This window comes from Apodemus sylvaticus, chromosome 19 (assembly GCF_947179515.1).
Source record: "Apodemus sylvaticus chromosome 19, mApoSyl1.1, whole genome shotgun sequence".
Lineage (NCBI taxonomy): Eukaryota > Metazoa > Chordata > Mammalia > Rodentia > Muridae > Apodemus > Apodemus sylvaticus.
The window spans coordinates 45,261,068-45,278,431 of record NC_067490.1 but is presented as its reverse complement, the minus strand read 5'-3'; the positions used below and the strand labels follow the sequence as shown (position 1 = coordinate 45,278,431).

The following is a 17,364-nucleotide window of genomic DNA, read 5'->3' as shown; positions in this document are numbered from 1 at the left end:
CCTCCCTGATGACAGATTTCTGCAGAAGAAACAGTACACAGTTCTTTAAGAGTAGATCTAATGGAATCACTGCTTACCGCCCATCTGACATTATGTAAAATGCTTTCTTCTTGGGAAAAATACGTAGCAGAGACAGGAAAAGTTTGAAATGGTTTTACCATTTGTTCAATGAGCTGGCTCAGAAGAAAATGTTGTGTCATTGAAAATGACTTTTTTTTTTTTAAAGCAGTGCTCCCGTCTCCCAGCGCCAACTCAGCTTTTGACAGGCTGTGCTTGTCCGAGCACCTCTCCCAGGTCTCAGAGGCAAGGTGTTACTGTATGAGCTCCTTGATAGTTTCCGTCTACACCACTAAAAATGTGGTCAGCTTGCAAAGAGTGCACTTACTTCATCTATATTTTGAGCTTCCTTAAAACCTTCAAGCACAGCACAAAGCCATTGGCTATGTATTGAAAGGCTGTCAGGAGTTCGCCGTGTGCTTAAATTCCCACCTCTTGTTGGTTTTCCTTTATTGTGGATTTAAAAGTAAATGTTAGCCCTGAGTTACTTCATCCGAGTTGTGCACACCTTGAAAAAAGCTGCTGTATTGTTCAGTGGCCGCCCTGCCATTGAACAACTGCCCATAGCAACCTTTTTAAATGTATAACGTAATATCTAATGTATAATTTTTTAAGTCAAGTGTGGGCCAGGAATGGTGACATGTGCCTTTAATCAAGCACTCCAGAGGCAAGTGGGTCTCTCTGAGTTTGAGACCAGCCTGGTCTTTGGTGTGCATAATAAGTTCTAGGTCATCCAGAACTAGATAGTGTGTTTTCAAGACAGAGTCTCTCTGTGGTGTTCTGGCTGTCCTGCAAGTCAGTCAGCCAGGCTGGCCTCAAACTCCCAGAGGCCAGCCTTCATCTGCCTCCCAAATGCTGGGATTAAAGGCGTGCACCACCACACCTGGCCAAGAAATACTGTTTGTTTGTTGATCATAACGGTTTAAAGAAAAAGGATTAAAGGCCATTTTTGGTACAGAAGCTTTCTCTCCCCCCTAATCAAGAACAGCTCCCAGCTACCTGCCCTCCGTACCTCTGCCACACACGGAAGCCAGGCGAGTTGTGTGCAGAATGCCCCACATTCTGCACGGATCTGTTTTCTCGTGGGGATTATGTTTCTCTCTCACCTGAATTTCCTGAAACTGGAAATGAACCCCGGAAGCTTGCTTACATTCAAGTTCAGCCTTTTTAAGTCCAAGGTTTGTGTCCCATTGTGCCACAATAGGAAAACTCTCCTTATTAACTTTAAGTGACAAATATTGCCAGGCACTGAGCTTGTAGAATTGGTGCTGAGCTACTGGCACTGCAGAGATGAAGAAACTCTAGTCTTAGCTGCCTTGAGTTGATTTAGAGAAATAAACCCTGATGGGCAGCTGGACAGAGGGACAGTGACTATAGGGGCAGTGGCTCACAAGTCAACTCTCAGGAGCAGTTGCCTATGAAGCCTCAGGAAGTTAGCAGCCCGAAGAAGTCAGTGCAGAAATGTACTTTCCCAGACATGCCACTGCTTCCCTGCACGGCGTTCCGAACTGCACAGTTTATCACAGGCTGCTGAAAGATCCTCTCTTAACCCGCTGGGCGTCTTCTAACCCAGGGGCCTCTTAGTGCTTTCGGTCGGAATGGGCCCTCAGAGCTCTGTAGCTTCCCGTGACTGGGCGAGGATGCCCATTCACATCCACTGGGCCTGTTACAGCTCCTGACTGAGCCTTCTGAGAGGACTTACAGGGAGGCGGGAACTGCTGGGACACAGGACACCCAGCACCTTTCTTTTGGAGTAATGGCCTGGAGAGGGTCCCACATTTCACCAGGAACGAAGCTAGAACTTTAAAGTAGCCTGTGAGTGGGAAACACTTCAGAAATGGGCCGTCCGCATGTTAGTGCCTTGAGAGCCATTAGCTGTCCCACCGTAGATGCAGCACCCCCTCAGCACGGCCCGGGTGTACCATGTGCTGTGTACTCCGTGCACACACACGTGCTACTGGAGGGTAGTGTAGTTACAGCGCCATTTGTCATTGTTGAGGAAACAGAAGTAAATAAAGCGTCACAGTGAATGATCCTGAGCCCAACTTGGTAAGAAACTGATTCAAGTACAAGAGGTCGGGAGAGAAGAGGAATCTGTCTGATTAGCTGACTTAAAAGAAAAAAGATTGCAAATTTACTGTAGACAAGATAGTATTTAACACATAGAGCCCAGGAGATGCTGAGCAGACTGGGTTGTGGTTGGTTTTGGCTTGTTTTTGTTTTTTTTTTTTAAAGAAAAATCCATTTTTTTTTTCTTAACCAATTTCTACGATAAATGCTGGGACGCATTAGGGCAGCAGGCAGCGTGCTTGCCGCCTGAAGGTCACATACTTGCGTCATTACAAGTCTGCCCCCGTTGTGTGTGAAGTACAATGTGCTCTTTGATACTGAGTACCACACTCCTGTGGAGGACAGTCACGTGCTGCATTTCCTTCTTTCAGACTTTAAGAACGCGATCCTTTCTCTGTTTCCAGTTTTAAATGGCTGTTGAGGGGAGAGATTAGCTGATGGGTGGCTTTTGTCTATACCTTTTGTCTATACCTTTGCGCTGGTTTTTTGCTTTTCTTACTACAGAGGAGTCAGTTTGGTTGCCACCTCTTAAAAGGAAAATGGAATGTCATAGATCTGGGGCCAGCCGCCCAGAGCAGACTGCAGACCCTCCCGTCTGGCTAGGCCATGCACGTTAATATCACACAGGAGTTGTGACTGCCAGGACGGGAGCCGTGAGTGACTCTTAGATGCCACCGGAGTGGGTACTACTGCCCACATTGCTCTATTTATTAACCATTTGACCTTGGGAAATAATGTCACTCCTGTGTTGGCGTTTCTCCCTCCATAAACTTAGTTAATAGTGTAGCATGAGACATGGGAAAATGAAATAGTACCAACTTGCAAGTTCATTTAGAGGCACAGTTGAGGTTATGCAGACGGAGGGAGGGATGGCCGTTCTTTCTGGGTGATAAGAGGCTGTTGCCCCAGGTGACTCGGGATTCCGGAGATAAGACTGAGCTGAGGGGAAGGAAGTGGTGACCCCAAGCCAGTCAAAGCCCCTGAGAAAGGAGGAGCCATGGGCCTTGGGAGGACCCGAGGGCCTCAGGAGCACCTGCCTGCTCGGTTCCTGAACTGTTCCCAGGGCGGTTGAGGTTAAGGACCAGGCTTTGCTTCTGTGTTGGCTTCTCTTTAGCTCCAGTGGAAAGTAGCCTTTGAAAAGTTCTCTGTGTAGGATTTGCTCCAGAGTATTGGGAGGACGGTGAGTGAGTCGGGCGTAGACGCGGGAGCTGTGTGTGGGGTAGAGGACTGGAGGGGCCCACAGGCTACCCTGATGTTCTTCACGTCTTTGCCAATATCGGGCGTTTCCATGAGAAAAAAATTTAAAAATTGCAAGACACTAACCATAAGTGTAATATGTTTATGTAAAGCTTTTAAAATATGCAAATAGTATTCATTTTTATGAATGTATATACCGAGTAAATATTTAATACTTCGGGATGATGGCCAACTGTAAGGAAGTTAGACATTGAGTGAACAGGGACTAGATGGGGTGTTTCACCTGGATCTGTAATACTTTGTTTCTTTAAATATTTAAAGCAAATGTGGCAAACTACTAAGACTTGTTAAAAGTTGAGAGGTGGGTACTAGGGTGTGTGTACTGTGTAATTATTTTTGTTTGTTTGGAATGTATCACAACACAGGGATAGACAAACAGCACTTGTTTTTGTAGACTGTGCTGACCTAGCGCCTTTAGCAGAGATTGAGCTAGGTTGTAGCGTGAGTTGGTCATCACAGCTCAGGTCTTCAGTGTATGATACCTGGTTCCCTCGAGGCTCTCCAGGAAGAAGAAACCTGTTTCCGCTCTTGTGTGGCTGGCTGTGTTGCGTGCTAACCGTGCTGGCTTTCCTGCAGGTCCCTCAGTGTGTTTAAGGGGCAGCCCTCACCTCAGCTCGGTGCTCAGAGGATGTTCTCACGCTGGGTTCGTAGGCTGCCTCTACAATGCACCTTCTTCCCTCCCCTGCTTTCCGAGGAGGAATACTTTGTCTCATTCTCTGGAGGCGTCAAGCGCCACCCACCGCACACGTGTGGAGCGTCATCCTGTCACACGGGGAAGGCGGACATGAGTTAGGCTGTGCTGTCTTTTCAGTAGACCTTCCCGAGAAGCTTTAAAGAGGAGGAGCTGGGAGGCAGCACTTGGGAGGCAGAGGCAGGCGGATTTCTGAGTTCAAGACCAACCTGGTCTACAGAGTGAGTTCCAGGACAGCCAGGGCTACACAGAGAATCCCTGTCTCGAAAAAACCAAATCCAAAAATCCAAAAAAAAAAGGAGGAGTTGGGGTGGGGACACACATAGCATGCTTGTCCCATGGGCTCAACATTGCTCTGATCAAAGTCCCTCCCCATGTCGAGCCAGCCTGGGGTCACAAAGTGGAGGGCTCTTAAGCCCTTGTGTCTTTATTTTACTTTATTATGTGTATGTGTGTATTTACATGTACACATACTCACAGAGACATTACATGTAGCTATTGTATGTAGACAGTACATGTGAGTGAGAGCAGGTGCCTGTGGAAACCTGAGGCAACACATCTTGGAGCTTGGGTTATAGTCAGTTGTGAGCAGCTCGGTGTGGGTGCTTCCATTTGAACACACGGGTCTTTGGGTTCTGAGCAAGGAGCGGGCTAACCCAGCCCAGCCTTCGGTCTCTGCATGTTGGGAGGTGGCCTCCTTGGTTAAACATGCATGGCCACCTCTGGAGTGTCTCGGGGGAGAGCTAGAGTACGTGCGCCCTGATGATGCCTCGTTGATGAGACCCAGGAAGCAGAATCTACTGAGACGGAGGCCCCTCCCCCATGGAGCCACACACTTCAGACTGCCCCCCCCCCCCCCAGCCTCGTACTCCCGGAGAGTTTGAGACCTCACAGAGCCTAGGCAACCGGGTAACTCTGAGTTCAGGGTCCTCGACTCTGGGAGGGAGCCACTGGGTGTGCGTCACATGCTGAGAAGGAGCTGAGTCGGGGCTCTGAGTGTCGCATAGGCTCTGCCACACGCATTTTAGTTGATAGGTTTTTGTCTTCCCTTAGTAAGGCTGCCAGCTGAAGTATTGTTAAACCGTATTACACGGATAACTGAGCTTACTGTTCTGTTACCTGTTTTTAAATTCATTTAATGTGTGAGTGTTTGTTGGTTCCTAAGTGTGCTGGAATGAAATGGGTGAACACTAGGTAAGACGTTCTCGTAGTCAGAGCTCAGACTCTCTCCCTTTGGTGAATGGCTCAGCTTCAGACAGGTGCTCTGTATGACAGGTGACAAGAACAGGTCAGCCAGACCCTTGGCTTCAGACATATGCAGATTTTTTTCCTCTGGTTAATCTGAACAGTCCCTTCCTCTGTCCACCCCGACTCCCCAAACCCCATCCAGTTTCTGCGACGGCCACCTACTTTCCTTTACCTTAACTTGACTACTGAAGTGGACTAGCTCTCCCAGGAAGGTGACTGTCATTTGTAAGAGGACAGACTTCGGTGATGAGTTCATCATGGTCTTAGTTGGCTCCATAGCATAAAACCATGTATTTCACTTTCTCCAAATATGATTTTAAGGTGTTTGCATCAAACTCTTATCTAGTCATTGTGAAGACTCCACAGTCTCTGAGTGAACAGCAGATCACTTGGCAGGCAGCAGCAAACAGAAAACCATGCACGCACCTGTGACCTACTTCAGAGCAGAAGCCTCTAACATGGCCACCTGCTTCCAGATGATGACCCTGCTGGGGTCTAAAGGCTGGAACAGCCCTGCTGCAGGATGGGGGTCAGTGCAGACCCCCTCTCATTGGAGGAGAAAGGCGGGCTCATTCTCTGAGACAAGAAGAGAGCTGTAGCACTGTTGGACAGGAGAATTTCTCAGGGGCCATATATATCTAGGACTGAAGTATGTGTGGCTGAATGGAAATGGAGATTCCTTCTCTGGTTAGCCATGTGCTTCCTCACGAGGTCCCTGTGTCACACGTGCTAAGCCTGTGCCTCTATGAATACTGAGTGCATACGAAATAAATACCTCACCAGCAATAAAGACCAGCTTTTCATATGAATGTGTTTCCCATTTATCCAGATAATATCCATCGCTTTGGGTTAGATGACTTTTATTATCCATTAGGCAGCGTATTTAGGACATTTAATCAGTTTGGGTTTTGATCGTCCCAGTTTCATACACAGTCAGACCCTCATGTGGCTCATCAGCCGTAGTGACAGTGGGCATTTCTGTAGATCTCATTTGGCTGGCACAAGTTGGCACAGTTCCACGCTGGCACCATTCTAGGTGTTGCTTCTGATGTCACTGACCTAGAAGCTGGACATACCAGTGAGGAGAGCTTGTTTTTTTAAGTTTGATTTCTTCATGGTTAATTTGATGCATTCCGTCAGTAACAGCCTGGACATCCTTATTAACACTATTCAAATGCTTTTGAAAAGAAACCAGTTTAGCAATTTTTTTTTTAAGCTAACTAAGCAGGACGTTTAACCACTTCATTTTAAAAAAGATTTTTTTTTTCAGTTTAGCAAATCTTATGCTTTAAATTCCAGTCAGTTGGTCTGCTTCTCCTGAGAGTCCCAGAGTCCCAGTCTCTAGAATACCACTGGGTTGGGTGAGCTTTGAGACTTCCTTCCAAAACTGTGGCCCACTTCCCAAGCCATCTTATTCACGTACCAGTCAGGATACGAGCATTCCATTTTTCGGTCAGACAGAGAGGGGATAATTATTTCAGACATGAGTATAGCTTGCCCTACTGAATTCTAGCATTTTCTTCCCTTATGACCTGGTTGCTCCCATTACAAATGTTTGGTATGTGTGCACTGATGAGTTCTTAAGCAGCCAATAAAATAAGAGTATCTGAGCGATGTCCTCAAGTGTGTGTGATACGTATGCATGATGCGTGTAGTAGGAGGCTATAGTCGTTGCCACTCAACAAACAGAATAAGGAACATTCAGTCTAAATCTCTCAAGTGTTTCCTTGTAAAAGAAAAAGTATTTGTACCTCAGATTCATATATTATTCATCATATTAAAGCTTTGTGGCAAAACCTATCATTTCAGTCACTCCAGAGGCAGAAGCAGAAACATCACAAGTTCAAGGCTAGCCTGGAGACCTTGTCTAAACAGTCAATAGAGGACTGGAGGTGCAGATGTTTTCTTAGCATGCACAAAGCCCTAGGTTCAATCCTTTGTACTGATCAAAAACCAGAAAGACCCAGGACCCATGCAAGTGGGCTGACAGGGAGAGCATTCTGAGGACTTAAGAGGACTGCAAGGACACACAGAACTTGAAGTCTAAATCCTTCATCAGTTAGGGTTTGAGAGCACAGTCTAGGTAACAGCAGGACAGTTCGTTGATGTTTTAGAAGGAAGGCAGAACTTGTTATAATATTAATTATAACTTGGGGAACGTTGATTCAGGTCAGTCAGTACAAAGGGTATCCTTGATTACAAGCAAGAATTACAGGAAATCAGTAGAACGACTGTGTGCAGGGGTGAATGACACTGTTTCTTCTGCTTCTCATGATGAAGACAGACCTTCAGTGTCTTTCGCCAGTGCAAAGCTTGCACGTGGCAGTCTTGAGAAGTTAGAAATGTTTGCGTGTGGTGGTGAATAAAACTATAAGTTTAACTTTGGATGGTGGTGCAACAAGCCATCGTGCGTGTCCCTAACACTCCCTGTCAGCCAAGTCGTCTGTGGTCTATGAAGTCCGTCCATGTTCCCACAGAACTGATCTATGCCTAGCCAATACAGTTTCGGTTATTGTTAAATATTATAGCTTGCTGGGTCTCAGTCTCTGCATACAGTTTGAGTTCATCTACAAGAATCCAGAACACAATGTGAGTTTTATAGTGTCTAACAAGTGAACCTGTTTCCTAGCTTTAATAATGTAGGTGTAGGAGCTAAAAAGATAAGTGGTTAGAAGCACTGACTATTCTTGGAACAGACCTAGGTTTAGTTCCTAACTTTTATGTGGTACCTCACTACTGTTTGTAACTCCAGTTCCAGGGGATCAGATACCCCCTTCTGGCCTCTTCAGGCACCCAGCATGTGCAGTAGTGCACAGACATAATGCAAGTAAAACACCCAAACACAGCAGAAAAGAAATACATTAATAATAAAAACAAATCTTTAAAAAAAAAAAGCCTTATGTGTCCTACACTTCTCAATCCAAAGACACCAAGTCTTAACATGCCCAACTTCAGAGTCTCTTTTCATGATGAGCATGGTGATGCATGCCTTTAAACTTCATGAGTTCAAGATCAGCCTCATCTACATATTGGATTCCAAGGCTACACAGTAAGATCCTTTCTCAAAACAAATGAAATTCTCATTTCCCTCATTTTTTTGGCAGTCTGTCTTTAATGGAAACCTTACCCTAGGGAACCTGCTGCACTTAAGGTTTTTTTTTTTTTCAAGTCACTGAGTATGACTTGACTTTCAGCTCTTTCTTATGATGCTATTGTGTGTAAACAGTAACTTCTTCATCCCTAGCTGGCTTGGCCTTTCCAGATTTAATGGAAATTCAGCCAGCTGGAGGCAGAAGGAACTGGGCCAGTCCCATAGATTACCACAACTGGCTTTTATAATTAACTTGTTAGAAATGTAAGGTATTTGCAAGAAAATATGCACAGAGAAATCCATGCCTTCATGTCACGTGCAGAAGCGTGCCGTGTAGTAAGCATCCAACAGTGGCGTCGTAGGCTGTCGAGTAGGGCTGGGATTCATCATACACCTTTATCTTTCACTTTATTTTGTATGTATTTATGGGTGTGGTATCTAGAGGGCAACCTTAGATGACGTTCTTCAGGAATTGTCCATTTTGAGGCAGGGTTTCTCATCTGAAATCTGGGGCTCACCAGTTGAGTGAGCCAGGCTGGTCTTTGAGGCTTAGGCATCCGGCCGGTCTCTGCTCCCAGCACTGGGCTTATAGGCAGATGTTACCAACATCTGTCTTGTTACATAGTGTTGGGACTCAAAGTCAAGACAAGCTCACTCGTTGACTGTCCTCAGCCACAGACTGCCCCAGTGTGGTAGAGAATTACTTCATATGAAAGGTTGGTTTAGACTGGGCGTGGCATATCAGAGCTTCAGTTCCAGTTACTCCAGGGGCTGAGGCTGAAGGCTCACTTGATCTCAGGAGTTCAACACAATGAAACTCCATCTGAAGAACAGAAGTGGTTGGAAACTCCTTGCCCCTCCGCCCTTCCGTCTCCGCAAGTGGCTTTCATCCTATGACCGTCCAAGTATTGGTCAAAGGGGACTTTACTCTTAGACAAGTTGTCTGCCTTGAGTTGCACCTCTTAGGAAAGCCGGACAATGCAGTCTTCTTCTGGGTTCGACATGGGGTCAGCATTCTGTCAGTAAAGAAGAAAAGGAAAACGGGGTGATCTTCCCACTAAAAACTATGTTTTCAGTATCCACATGATTGATAAAATGGTCCCCAAGAGGATCTGCATTCACATAACTCTCTCGTCAAATCCAGTGCACTCTTTATCAGCTATCAAAAAAATCTCGCTGGGCCGTGGTGGCGCACGCCTGTAATCCCAGCACTCTGGGAGGCAGAGGCAGGCGGATTTCTGAGTTCGAGGCCAACCTGGTCTACAGAGTGAGTTCCAGGACAGCCAGGGCCACACAGAGAAATCCTGTCTCAAAAAAACCAAAAAAAAAAAAAAAAACCAAAAAAACAAAACAAAAAAACAAAAAAAAAAAATTCTCAGTCTTATAATTTAAAGCACCTTTTCTATTGTATTCAAATTGTGTGGTTGACTTGAAGCACAAGAATGAGTTATTTGAGAACTGATGTGTCTATGTCGGGTGTCTGAATGCTTCTGGGGTGTAAGATAAACCGTGTAATCTGAGGATTTGCTACGGAGTCCGTTGCAAATGGCGGGTTTGTTGCCATGGCCATCTGGGAACAGGGTGCTTTCGTCATTGATGCCAGCCTTTCTACGTGTCATTCCGTTGGCATGACTTAGTCCAGTGGGGGAAGGTGTCACAAACCTTGAATGTGCCAGCAAGACTGGTGGTGGATAGTTGTGGTTGTTCTTATTTGATTCTCCCCCTTGTTACATGGGCTCATGGCTTCTCCATGTTTTACAGTGTGTGTGTGTGTGTGTGTGTGTGTGTGTGTGTGTGTGCACATACTTGTAAGGGTTTGGAGGGCAGAGGTCTATATCGGGTGTTTCCTGTCTTTGTTCCCCAACTGGTGTTTGAGGCAGGGTCTCTCATGGACCTGGAGCCTGCCGCTGAGCTCCAGGCATTCCTGTGTCTCTGTCCTTGGCACTGTGGCACCAGATTTCAGTTGGGTGTTGGGGATCAAGTTGAGGGTTTCATTCGTGCTTGGGTGGGGCACCTTACTGACCGAACCTATCCCCGCCCCCCAGCTTCCAGAAATGCTTTAATAACTACCACTATGTAAAATAAAGAGTTGGCATGTGGGATATAGAAAAGCCATAGGATTCTCTCTGTAAAAGTCCAAATGGTATCTAAATCATAACCCTCCCCCACCCTGCCCCAATGTTTAGACCTCATATATACGTAGAAATAAACTGAGATCTACCTCACTGTGGTTTAAGTCAGTGCATTTGCCAAGTTCTTTTGGCAGTTAACCTAGGCTGAAAGCACTAAAAATTGACACCTTGCGCGTAGTTGGTGGCTCTTCTGTCTCTGCAGCCTTTGTCTCAGCACAGGCTGGGGTCTGACTGTCCCAGTGTCTGCAGCTTTGCTCTGACCTGTGGCTGACAACCAGCGGCATGGCCCAAGTTTCTCCTAAATACCTGCTCTTCTTTCCCATGCGTGTCCACAAACAGCATCACCAGAGTAACCAAAGAAAGCTTGAGTTGGGTGCCAGGCCATCTCACAGTACACACACAGTGCAAATGCTGGCCCAGGATATCTCACAGTACACACACAGTGCAAATGCTGGCCCAGGATATCTCACAGCACACGCAGAGTGCAAATGCTGGCCCAGGATATCTCACAGCACACGCAGAGTGCAAATGCTGGCCCAGGATATCTCACAGGACACACAGAGTGCAAATGCTGGCCCAGGATATCTCACAGCACACGCAGAGTGCAAATGCTGGCCCAGGATATCTCACAGCACACGCAGAGTGCAAATGCTGGCCCAGGATATCTCACAGCACACGCAGAGTGCAAATGCTGGCCCAGGATATCTCACAGCACACACACAGTGCAAATGCTGGCCCAGGATATCTCACAGCACACGCAGAGTGCAAATGCTGGCCCAGGATATCTCACAGCACACGCAGAGTGCAAATGCTGGCCCAGGATATCTCACAGCACACGCAGAGTGCAAATGCTGGCCCAGGATATCTCACAGCACACGCAGAGTGCAAATGCTGGCCCAGGATATCTCACAGCACACACAGAGTGCAAATGCTGGCCCAGGATATCTCACAGCACACGCAGAGTGCAAATGCTGGCCCAGGATATCTCACAGCACACACAGAGTGCAAATGCCGGCCCAGGATATCTCACAGCACACGCAGAGTGCAAATGCTGGCCCAGGATATCTCACAGCACACACACAGTGCAAATGCTGGCCCAGGATATCTCACAGCACACGCAGAGTGCAAATGCTGGCCCATTTTATGGCATTTCAGCTGATAATTACTTCTCCAAGAGCACATTATTTGGCTCTGTGGCAACACTCCAGTGTCATTCCAGAAGCATTGGACAAGCAGATGTGTGCGATCACTGTAGTAAATGTACTCTTCCTTTTGCCAAGTAGAAGTTGACTATTGAGGAAGAAAGGGAAGAATAGAAAAATACCAATTTTCTCTGAACCAGAACACTTAGGTCAGTTGTTTAAAACTGGTGCACAAAACCATGAGGCTTTTTTCCTTTTGTAGCAAAGGCTCCTGGTTCATAGTTATTATGTTAGAAAATTAATCTTTTAGAAACCTGCAGAGAGTCTGTAATGTATATTATGTGTTACATATTATTATATGTATTATAATATTATATGTTTGTTATTAGTTTATGGAAACTTCCTCATGCATTTTTCTTTAGATCCCAAATTGCTAAATTCTATTAGAAGAATGAGAAGGAATTTTCCTGGACGTCTAATTATGTGGAAGAATAAGGGAATCCTGGGGTTTGCACATTCATGGCAAGACTTAGGGGCATGGTCACTGTGCCCAGAGTGTGGGGTGTGGGGGTGTGGATGTTAACCGTAACCAGACCATGGATAAATCAAGAATAAAATAGCTTCCCTTTAGAATGGTCTAGTGCTCCAGAATGGATATCTAGACCCTATAGAAAGTTGATAGATGTTAGGGTTCTAACATGTTAGGGTGGCACGGCAGTTCAAATAAGTTTGGCCCCATAAGCTCCTGTGGGATTTGTGTGCTTGGTCACCAGGGAATGGCACTATTTGAAAGGATTAGAAGGATTAGGACGTGTGGCCCTGTTGGAGGAAGTGTGCATTGTGGGTAGCATTGAGGTTTCAAAAGCCCATGGCACCCCCAGATTCTGGCTCCCCACCATGCTGATAATGGACTGAGCCTCTGAAACTGTAAGCCAGCCTCCAGTTAAATGCTTTCCTTTATAAGAGCTGCTTTGGTCCTGGTGTCTCTTCACAGCAGTAGAACAGTGGCTACGACAGGAGAGATCTGGCCTAAGATGGAGTGCCTGGTGTGGAGGGTCACTGGCGGGTTGCTCTCCATCCTCCAGCAGAGGAAGGCAAGCTGTAAACTGCCCACATGTCTCTCTCCGTGGAGGACACGGGCAGGTGGCAGCTGAGTGAGATGGTGAGCAGTGCAGCCCCAGGACAGGATCTGGGGACTCTGCTCTTTCTCCTGCCCTTTGTTCATAGCTCACTGTCACGGACCCTATCGGAGCCTAGCGTACCCTCAGGAGAGGCGGATGAGAGAGAGCAGCACTAAGTGCTTCAGGCACATCCGCCTGCCTCTGCATCTGATTACTGTGATTCTGTCTCACGAAAAGGCGGCAGAGAGAGCTGGCCGGAAAGGTTCTGTTCAGCACCATCTCTTTCAGTTAGGGACTTGCGTATGGTTTATCAGCTGGAACTGTTGGGGACCTCAGGTGGGGCTTTCTCATCCGTAAGACCCCGGGACCAGAGGTATAGGAACTTCCTGTTTCTCTTCTAGCTCCCTCTTTGCCCGCCGCTCCGATGGATGTCACTAAAGCCCTGGTTGGTCTAGAATCCATCAAATAACTCAGCCAGGCGCCAGGCGCGAACTCCTCTGGTGCTTCAGCTCCCCACGTGCGTGTGGTCCGCACTGGTTCTCTCCGGTCCAGGCAGGGAGGAGTGGAAGGTCCTGCTGGGCAGGCAGGATCAGTTGATGGCCACATGTGTGTCAGTCACACTTGCAGAAGCCTGAGCCAGGCCCCCTGAGTCTTTTGTAAGAGGCAGTGAACACATCCCCCTGCTCTCGAAGGAGACCGTCTCAAGCTATTAACTGTACAGACACAGTTCTCCTTGAATGGTGGTCTAGAACAGAGTTGCTGTAATTTGTTTGCAAGACTTGTAAAGACAAGGCTTCGGGGGAGGGGTGGTGGTAGGATGATCTTCTGGACTCAGTTGTGAAATTTTTTAAAAAATTTTTTTATTTTCTATATTCTTTGTTTACATTCCAAATGATTTTCCCTTTCCCAGTTTCCCCCTCCCCAAAACTCCCCATAAGTCCTCTTCCCTCTGCCTGTTCTCCAGTCAACTCCCTCCTACTTCCCTGTCCTGGTACTCCCCTACAATGCTGCATCAAGCCTTTCCAGGACTAGGGCCCTCTCCTTCCTTCCTTCTTGGGAATCATTTGATATGTTAATTGTGCCTTGGGTATTCAGAGTTTCTGAGCTAATATCACTTCTCAGTGACTGCATTCCATGTGTGTTCTTTTGTGATTGGGTTACCTCACTTAGGATGATATTTTCCAGATCCAACCATTTGCCTAAGAATGTCATGAATTCATTGTTTTTAATTGCTGAGTAATATTCCATTGTGTAAATACACCACATTTTCTTCGGCAGTTATTAAATTTTTAAGATGATGCCCTTACCTCGCTGTCCACAAATCACCCTCGGGACTTGGCCCTCTTTCTTACCTGGGAAGACATATACATACTCTGAAACATAGACATAGCAGAGTATGTATGTAGCTTTTAGAACATGATGGACTTGTTTCTGCAAAAATAGCTAATAATGGGGTGATGTTGCTGAAACTGGGTCGCTGGAAGATACCATTGAACCCGGAACCGCCTCCATGTGTCTATTCTTGGGCATTCACTTTTCTTCTTTTTTCCTGATGGAAAGGGATTACAGAGTTAACACCTTACCTTTCCACTCATGCAGTGACTTGGTAAACCCAGAATTTGGTGGTGAAGTGAGTTAAATGGGTTTCCCATTAGCAGGCGAACATCCTAAATAAGAAAGAGCTGGGGATGTCGGGCGATCCAAGCGATGGGCTTCTTCGATGAAGAGAAGAGTCTGGCCTAACCCTGCCACGCCAGACTCTCCTGAGGCAGTTCTTACATGCCAGGGGTTGCTGGGTCCTCATCAATGGCCTGGAACTGCTGGCAGCCCGCCTGGGGGAACCGTGAGCTCTGCCGAACTGTCCCACCTGCCGACTGGCCAAGAACCCACGCCACACTCTTCTTCCGCCTACCCGCAGTAACAAGCAGAGTCTGAATGAACAGTCTCGTAAGTCCCTTTAGCCTGTGTCGTACCCAGGTATGGACTTTTCCATTACCTTTCTTTAGTGTGTGTGTGTGTGTATGTATAATTTTTTTCTTTTGAGATTATAATTAACATTATATTCCTCTTCCATTCAAACCCTCCCATATATTTCTCAATTCATAGCCCCTTTTTCTTTGTTACTACGTGTGTGTGTGTGTGTGTGCGTGTGTGTGTTGTGTGCGCGTGCGCGCGCGCGTGCGCGTGCTCATGTGTGTGTTATATCCCTAAATATGTAGATAGAACCTGCTCTGTATAAAGTTACTTGTGCGTAGGTTTTCAGGCTGACCATTCGGTATCAGATAACCAGTCGGTCTGCTCTTCCCTGGCAGGACTGTTTCTGCCCTCATGCGCCTTGGCTGCCTGTGGTTCTTTGTGTGTGAGAGAGGCCTGGTGGCTTCCTCCCTTCCACGTTAGCTTGTCTGTTATTACCCCTGTTCGGCTCAGATTTAGGCAGCCATCTTGATGAGGCTTCACAGGCGTTGCTTCTGACGTCTGTTTCCAGGGGACTGTTTTGCAGCTCGCTGCTCCTCCTCTGATTCATGATCTTCCTGCCCCTCTTTAGTGACCCCTGAACCTGAGTGAAGGAGTGATGGTGAAGGTGTATCAGTCGGGCTTAGGCTTTACAACCCTGCATTTTGATTGGTTGTGGTTTTCTGTAAAGGACTTCATCTGTCCCAAAGAGACATTTGTTTACTTGCTGAGAGGTGAGAGCAGTACTCCCCCAGGCACTCACCTGGGGAGAGGAGGTACAGGGTTCCGCTCCAGTAGGCTCTCTTACAACTCTTCTGGTCCTCCTTCAGGCAACAGATAGCACAGGACCGCTGGTGTTCTTGTTTTAGGAACTCCACATTTACCCCGAGATCCATGACATGGATCGATATTAAACTGACACCCACCTGTCGCGTGTAGTCTCTGGAGAAGCTGGTTTATCGCCTGCACACCCAACCTCCTTAGCTCACCGTAGCCCAGGGAGCAGTCTGATGTTATACATTCTAGATTTTAAGTTTAAATGAGTGACCCAGTAGAAACTCCTTCAGAAGATGAAATGCCAGTGTGTAGTTGGGAAGTCTATTCATTGGAGATTTTTTTATGTAGATTTTGGAGCTGTCTGGTGCTTCTCTGTCTGTGTAACTGGTACCCAGCAGTGTCCTGGACTCATTGGTCGATTCATTTGAATGTTTAGCAATATCATTATGTTGGTCATCAGCTGCTTTTGCATCCTGCGGTTTGGAACAAGAAAAAAAATCCTGTAAAACCAGTATAGTGAAGCACTGCACATACAGTAAGGTTATGGTGTGTGTATGTGTGTGGGGGTGTGCACACAGGTGAGGTTATAGTTGGGAGTTGCGCACACAGGTGAGGTTATAGTTTGGGGTGTGCATACAGAGGTGAGGTTATAGTTGGGAGTGTGCACACACAAGTGAGGTAATAGTTGGGGTGTGCACACACAGGTGAGGTTATAGTTGGGGTGTGCATACAGGTGAGGTTATAGTTGGGAGTGTGCACACACAGGTGAGGTTATAGTGGGAGTGTGCACACACAAGTGAGGTAATAGTTGGGGGTGTGCACACACAGGTGAGGTTATAGTTGGGGTGTGCACACACAAGTGAGGTAATAGTTGGGGGTGTGCACACACAGGTGAGGTTATAGTTGGGGTGTGCACACACAGGTGAGGTTATAGTTGGGGTTGTGCACACAGGTAAGGTTATAGTTGGGGTGTGCACACACAGGTGAGGTTATAGTTGGAGTGTGCACACACAGGTGAGGTTACAGTTGGGGTATGCAAACACTGGTGAGGTTATAGCTGGGGGTGTGCACACACTGGTGGGGTTACAGTTGGGGTGTGCACATACTAGTGAAGTTATAGTTAGGGGTATGCACACACTGGTGAGGTTATAGTTGGGGTATGCACACACTGGTGAGGTTATAGTTGGGGTATGCACACTGGTGAGGCTATAGTTGGGGTGTGCACACACTGGTGGGGTTACAGTTGGGGTATGCACACACTGGTGGGGTTATAGTTGGGGGTGTGCACATTGGTGAGGTTATAGTTGGTGTGCACACACTGGTGGGGTTATAGTTGGGGGTGTGCACATTGGTGAGGTTATAATTGGGGTGTGCACACACTGGTGGGGTTATAGTGGGGTAGAGTAGCTACACAGCTGATGAGGTTACAGTGTGCGGGGCAGCTAGGTGCACATACAGGTGAGGTTACAGGGTGAAAGGCAGCTCTCCAGAGGCTGATGTTAACTGAGCTTTGGCGGTGTGTGGGGAGACTGGGATGCAGTTGGCCGGAGTCATTGCAGAACTGGCGTTGTTGGACTCTCGTCTCTAGGAAGGAGAATTCTTCGGTTGCTTTGTTTGTAGTTGCAGCGTTGGGTCAGTGGCATTGGTCTCCGTCTACAGCTTCTTTTCACCTTGACTCATATTGGTATTGGAATAATTAATACAGAAAGCTGCCTTCCCCCTGCCCTGTCTTCCCAGTGTGTGTAACTGTTTGGTTGTAACATCCAGAGCGCTGGAGACAGTTGTGTGTGTGTGGTGCTGAAGCCTGCAGATTTCACGGGAAGGG

General features: G+C 47.0%; 1 protein-coding gene and 1 long non-coding RNA gene across 2 annotated transcripts in view; both read left to right on the top strand.

The window, feature by feature from the left end:
- Foxo3 (forkhead box O3) overlaps positions 1 to 17,364 on the top strand; it is a 97,301-nt gene that overhangs the window by 51,383 nt on the left and 28,554 nt on the right. The gene's annotated exons all lie outside the window — the stretch shown is intronic.
- On the top strand, positions 14,953 to 16,643 carry LOC127669473 (uncharacterized). The gene is made up of 3 exons (XR_007974369.1): positions 14,953 to 16,309; positions 16,341 to 16,466; positions 16,497 to 16,643. It is a non-coding gene; the product is annotated as an uncharacterized LOC127669473 (long non-coding RNA).